The sequence below is a fragment of the Vulpes lagopus genome, chromosome 22 (genome assembly GCF_018345385.1).
Source record: "Vulpes lagopus strain Blue_001 chromosome 22, ASM1834538v1, whole genome shotgun sequence".
NCBI classification, from domain to species: domain Eukaryota; kingdom Metazoa; phylum Chordata; class Mammalia; order Carnivora; family Canidae; genus Vulpes; species Vulpes lagopus.
Genome location: NC_054845.1, coordinates 18,180,792 through 18,187,921, shown reverse-complemented (window position 1 = coordinate 18,187,921; position 7,130 = coordinate 18,180,792). Strand labels below are relative to the sequence as shown.

The window sequence follows — 7,130 nt, the reverse complement described above, 5'->3', positions numbered from 1 at the left end:
CTATCGCTTCTAGTGACAATCTGGCCTATTCATAAGAAAAAGGCCTACTAAGCTATTGTTTCTTCTCACAGTGTCCTTAAGGATAAAATGTCCTTAAGGATAAAATTGAATGTGACCTTTCAGCAGTTACTTTAAAAAACTTCTCTAGACAAGATTATTACTCAGGAACTCAAGATCCAGTGTATTAATATTCTCCCCTCCTGTGACAATCCTCTCTACTTTGCATGTGCATGTCCCCGGATCTTAGTTCAATCTCTTAATACATGTCCTAAATGGTAAGACCAATGGATAGGAAAGTTTGGTGTAAACTTCCTTTACCATCTCATAATGCTATCATGTATCCCTTCTTCTTTAGAACAGAGACAGAATTTGCATAGTCAACTATGCAGAAGAGATAAAGTGACAAAGTTCTCCCACTCTCTGAAAAGATATCTGTAATAAATAGGGATATAAAGTCTCTGAAAAGGACCTGCTTGCCTATATATTTTTGGAAGATGGAACTTTTTCCTGATGTTGGGTGCTTCAGGCCAACATGCTTCTTCCATCTTTAGTGAAGATTGCTCAGATTCCAGTAGCCGAACAGCTTCAAATTTGACCTATGCCTTTGTAACCAAGATGATGTTGAGACATTACAATCCCTCTTTTAAGGAAAACTCACCATGGCCTCAAGATCCATAAGACTATCTTTGCCTAAGGTCAGGATTTAGAAATTTCGCATGGCACTGTCCAACAGAACTTCCAGCAAAACCAGAAATGTTTATGTACATTGTCCTATTTGGTAACCACTAGCCACATGTGGCTACTGAGCACTTGAAATGTGGCTAGTGTGACTGTGAAATTAAATTTTTAAATGATTTCAGTAGCTGTACATGGCTCATGAATACTGTATTGAACAGCATTAGGTTTCAATATATATTTATATTTGGTTGTCACATCAGGCAATAAAAAATGTTTTTTAAAAATGACAAATATCGCCATGTAGAGAAGTTGACGGGTATAAATAGTCCAATCATAGAAGGCTCATTTTTGTCTTAGATTGTGTAACTAAATTTTCCATCATCTACATTTCTTTAACATTTTTCAATTAGAAAAATGTGATATCTACAAGGTACTAACTTTTTAGTCTCAAGCTTCAGCTTTAATGCTTTTCCCTCAAGACCTTATAAAACTGCTTTAACTCCTAGTGGAATAACATCTTGTACACTATCCTGGGACTTAACCTTATTAAATTACCACGTGTGAAATGTCCATAACTCAAGTAGTAGCAGGTGCAAAATAGAGTAGCGGGCGGAAGAGTGACAGTAATTTTTAACATCTACACCAGCTGGCAAAAACGACAGGTGCTTAATTCCTCAGTCTTTAAAAATAACTTTCAAAAGCCTAGCTGCATAAGCAAATATTTTCAAGTTGGTTTTTTTAACTACCTTCAAGTTACCTTCCTGAAAAAAATGTAATATTATACATTTTGGTCTTCAAAGTATATTTGAAACTTAACACACAAAGACTTAATTTATTCTCCTCTATGAATAGAATAAACAATGATTATTAAATCAGGGAAATAAAAATTTACTGTTTTTAGATTTTTTAGACTTCATGGTAATACTTCTCAAGAAACATTATATCAAAAAGAACTCTTAATATATCTTTTTCTAACTATATTTACATATCTTTTTCTCTACTTGTAAATAAAACCTGGAACTTAAGAGAATGAAGAAAGAATATCTTCCTTTAAATTCTAAATCTAGTGAAAACCATTAATCTATAGATTTATTTAGCAGACCACATCTATATCCTAAAATGAAAAGAGGAGATTAAACATCAAGTATCTAGAGCCCAGACTAGAGTTATGCCCCCTTAAATTAACAAGGAAACTGAAACTAAGGAAGAAGAAAACGATGGAGTAATTCAAGCAATGATCTGAATTTTACCATTTGATGAGTGAGCCCTGGGCACATAGAGGTGGACTTGCTGAAAAGGGACAAAGCTCAGACTTTTCAGGGACAGACCTTGAAACTGCTCAGAACTACACCCCAAAAATACTAGAAATACTCCTTTTTGAACTTTTCAAAAAACAACAGTTAAATTCCTTTGTCAGTAATCACATAGGTGGCAAAGAGAGATTCCAGCAACAAATAAATTGGACTTTTCTTTCTATCTTCAAAAAGACATAGATTATCCTTTCCTATTGTCTTCCTCCAACCTGTGAGAGAAAAAATCAACTCATCTCATAACATTCATTGTGTAGGCAAACACTGTTACAACAGTAGTAATAGTTAATCAATAATGCCTGGTGGTACAACAACAAAAAAGTGAATTTAAAAGTGATAAGTAAAATATATTGGGGGAAAATATTTTTATAGTTAAAAAATACATATTAAAGACTTAACCCATAGCTTGTATAAGTGTACTTAATGGTAGTCATTTGATGACAATTGATGAGGTTCATTTGAACTATAATTCAGCAAAAATGTCCAAAGAGCAAACATTTACCTACTCTTGCTTACTTTTCCACCTATAACAGTTGGATGTTCTTAGGAAGAATTCAAGCATGCCTTAAAGGGCAGATGCTTTAGAATCAAGGCTCTCGTCTGAATCCTATGGCTATTACTTCTATAGCAGAAGTAACTATGTGACCATGGGACAATTTACTTAACCTTTGCAAGTCTCAAGTTTATCTTCCACAAAATACCTTTTAAGAGGATTGTTTTGTGAATTAAAATAAGTTAAGAATGTGAATTATTTGGTATGTGGCAAGCACTTGAATATTTTTCTTCTTGGTTTCCTTAGACTGTCCCTTGGGTTTATATGAAGTATTGGGTTAAATGTTTAATAACTCCCCATTGCCTACAGGATAAAATTCCACGATTATTATCCAGACACACAAGAACCTTTTTTATTTAAGATTTTATTTATTTACTCATGAGAGACACGGAGAGAGAGAGAGAGAGGCAGAGACACAGGCAGAGGAAGAAGCAGGCTCCATGCTCGGGAGCCCGATGTGGGACTCAATCCCGGGACTCCAGGATCACGCCCTGGGCTGAAGGCAGGCGCTAAACCTGCTGAGCCACCCGGGCTGCCCGACACACAAGAACTTTTAAGAACTTTTCCAGTTTTGTCTCCTGGTATTTCTTCTTAGTTACTCTTCCTCCCAATCATATGGAATGGTATAGTGAATAAGAGTTCAGACATAGGTTTCAATCTTTTCTGTCACATCCTAGATGGGTTTGACTATATCATACATAAAATAGAATATATAGGAAGTATGAATTAAATGAGGCAACATGGAGTGCCGACATTAACAACCATTTATTGTAAAAACTAAATAAATGAAATTGTGGTTATTATAATCATCACCTCTCGAAACTGTTACGAAAGTTCCTATTTAGAAAAATTATTTTATATTATCTAAGACTTTGATCAGTTATCACCTCTTCCATTAATCTTTTCTCACTTTGCCCACCCACAAACACCCACCAATATATAGCCTATAGCACCTCGTATCTATTATCATATATATAATATAGCATAATTATTTGTTTGCATCGCAACCTATCTCTATCCCCAGAGTGTAGAACAATGCCTGACACATGGTTGGCACTAAAAAAGTATTTTTAATGTATGAATAAATAGATGAATGAAACTATCTCTAATGTCTTCCATTCCCTTAATCTTGAAGGTAAAAATCATGTCCTATTGACATTTGTATCCTGAATGTTTAGGTAAGTTATAAAAGTAAATGGGTACTCAATTCACTAAAAGTTCAGTGAATGTATTAACAAATTGACGAACACAAGAATGTATTAGTAATTAAAAATCCCTACAATTATAGCTAAGATAACCCTGAAGTATAACAACCACCTCCTAGAACCAGATAGCAAATGGGTTCAAACTCTTTTCAACTGGTGATGTTTGCCTGGGATACTTTTTTAACCAGGATTATGTAGCTGTGCCCAAGTTCAATAGGAAAGAATGCTGTGATTGATTAGCATCAAAAGAATTGTTGTGAAATCTGCTGTAAGATAGGATGGGTAAGTAGCGGCATGAATGCCATGAATTTGCTGCTCCTGAGAGTAGGGAGTTTTCTTCAACAAGTGAGTCCGTTTCAATTATGTCAAATATAAGGAGGTCAATACTGAAATGATCATATTTTAAAATTATTCATTTGGGCCTTGTTCTATGTAGGCACATCCATGAACAAAACATAAAAATACAGCAGTCCTCATGGATTTACATTCTGTTGGTGGAAAAAATAGATAATCAAATATATAAATAAATAATATAGGAAGTTAGAAGGCTATAATGATACAGAAAAATCTAAAGTAGGGAAGAGGGAAGGGAACACAAAGAAAAGAGGAGGGCTAGAGACACAAAGATCAGGGAAGACCAGAGAGGGCTGAGGAAAAACTCAGAGTAGGTTAACCCAATGATTTCATGTTTTTCATTTCAAAAAGGGTTTCTTCTCCATTGACAAGTTATCCAAATTACTTCTGCATTTTTCCTTGCCAATATATGAGTTCAGAATTTATCAAATTCCTTGTGCTGTTGCTCCTGAACATCACATGCCAAATAAAATCTACCAGTATTTAATCCAGTGAAATTAGTGCATCTCTGCAGTTTTTTGTCTCAATATTTCAAATTCAAGTTCTGTAAGTTTTACCAAGTAAAACACAGTAACACTTTATACTACAAAATATACAGGCACACTCAAAGGTTAAGAAAGATATGAAGGTGCTATTAATGGTTATGTAAACAGGTATAATAATGAGATCTTTGTTTGCATGTTATCTTCATTCTACATAGGCATTCTTGTCTTTTCATAGCAGGGGTGTATTGCTTTTGTGATTAGTAATTAAAAACAAAATAAATGTTTCTTTTAATTTTGAAATCACATAATAGTAGTAGAACTAATGTCAAAGGAAGACAAGTAACAAAAACATTTTTAAAAGGCAAAAAAGATTGCAAGGAAGTTTAAGTTTTAAAAGGAATGGGTACCTGTATAAAAATTAAATATTTAATGAAAATTTCCAAGTAACTATTAAATTATGCAGTTTTCATTTTTTAGTTGTTTATGATTAAAAAAAAAAACAACAACAACAGCAGCAATTTTATCCCATGATTTCAAAAGACAGGGAGGGAGGTATTCCTGTTAAGAAATACTTTGCAAGAAGACTGAAGTTTTTCACTTATTTTGAGAACTATTGCTAATCAAGGTTTGCTGGCTTCTTTGCTTATTTTTTGCTCTCATAACATCATGTGTGTACTTTACAAGATGAAAGTAAAGTGTCAGACTGCTTTTTTTTTTTTTTTTTTTTGTCAGACTGCTTTTATGCAAATCCATTTGATTTGCCTTTTGCCTTGGCGGTCAGGAAGCTCAGAAAAAACTCAATATATTTTATAATTCTCCCCATATAAACTATATTTTTCTCTTCTTTACACCTTTTTATCTCAACTTTTACCTTTATTTTTAACTGCCCTTTTGAAAGTGCTTTTATTTTAAGCCATATCAATCTGTTTGTAAAGATTGGTGGCATAAACTATAATAACCATATTGATAGACTTCATGGTTTCATCTTTCCAGATATAAACTTTATTTACTATCCATGAAAATCAACTTCCTGGATCAAATAAAAAGATGATAAAATGGCTCATAAGGTTTCTGGACATCAAGCATTTTCCACCAAATAATATTTCAATGAGTAATGTATAACTAAATCAGAAACAGATTTAATTTCCCTTGAAATTCACATGGCTGTAGGCTATGAGTTTAACACATATTATTTGCTGAGTTTGCTAAACTCAGGTAAAAAGAGTATTAGCTAAAGTTCTCTAAACTACCAAAATTCTAATTTTTTCTTGTTCCAACTGAAAAAAAAATCAAAATTGACAAGCGTCACAATAATATAATGGAAAATCTGAAGACCCCCAAGAGAGCAATAATGACAATAAAATGGACTCCCTTACTGTGGGTGCCCTTACTTCAGAAACCAAACTGGCACTTGGAAGTCCCTTCATAATAACCTATATGTAATCAGGATTGAAATTAAAACCCCATGCCATCTTTCCTTGATTGTGGCACCATCACCTCCTCATGTGTGTTATTTCTCTCTTGAACTATGCTAAGCTTGAATACAAATAAAAAATCTGTACCTGATACACAAGTGTTCAATACACCTTACAATACACACTTGTTCCCAGACTCTAAGGTAGGCTTAGAAGTCAATCTTGTCATTTGACGAATTTCTGTACTTTATTAGAGAGCAAGAAACAATTACACCCATTGAAGATGTCTTTCCAAAATGGCATCCTCTTACTCTCTAAAGGGAGAGAGATTAAGGATCCATATATTCCTGGACAATGGATTTTTTTTTCTAATTTCATGACACTGGTAAAACCTGTAACTGATTTTTTTTCTCTCTTCTACAATCTATAGGACACATTTGCAACCCACTTTCAGCAACTGTGCCAGAAGGACTCTATGAAGAGACTTTCTGTGTATAAGTCTTTGAGGTTGGGCTTTTGTACAACTTGTACAACTTATTGCTTTAAACACTATTTTAGGGACATTCTTTAACCCCTTCTCATATGCTAAATTAACAGGAGGGTTTTGTTTAGTTTGGTTTTGGGCCACTAGTCAAATGTCTATTTCCACCTGTTTTTCTGTGTCATGTCCTACCAACTAACAGTTTACCCTTGGCCAGCAGCACTGGCAGTGGGCTGCCTACACCTCTGTCTTTCTGGAATTATCTGAAAATATTACAATATTTATTGTATTTTGTACACATTCTATAGAAATGAGTTCAAAACTGAAAACTGAATGTGTTTATGATATTGATAAAAAGCATAGGCTCCATAAATTTAAGACAAATCAACAAAGATAAAAATGGGTAGCTCACCAAAGTAGCAAATCAGCCCCAGTTCCATACTCATGTGTTGGTTGACTAGATATTTGACTATAAAGTAAAAGAACATGTTGAAATACTGCAAACTAGTATACTGCAAATACTGTGACTAAAAGGCAAGGAACATTCCTTTTACTATGTGACTTTTTGGGTCCACACTTGAAATACAGCTTTTGTACACACTTTATAGTAACTTTATCTCTTTTGATTCACCTGTTTTGCCGTTTTATT

The 7,130-nt window shown here is 33.9% G+C and overlaps 1 long non-coding RNA gene across 6 annotated transcripts in view; it reads right to left on the bottom strand.

Annotated features, from left to right (window-relative positions):
* Nucleotides 1-7,130, bottom strand: part of LOC121480730 — a 134,806-nt gene that overhangs the window by 67,300 nt on the left and 60,376 nt on the right. The gene's annotated exons all lie outside the window — the stretch shown is intronic.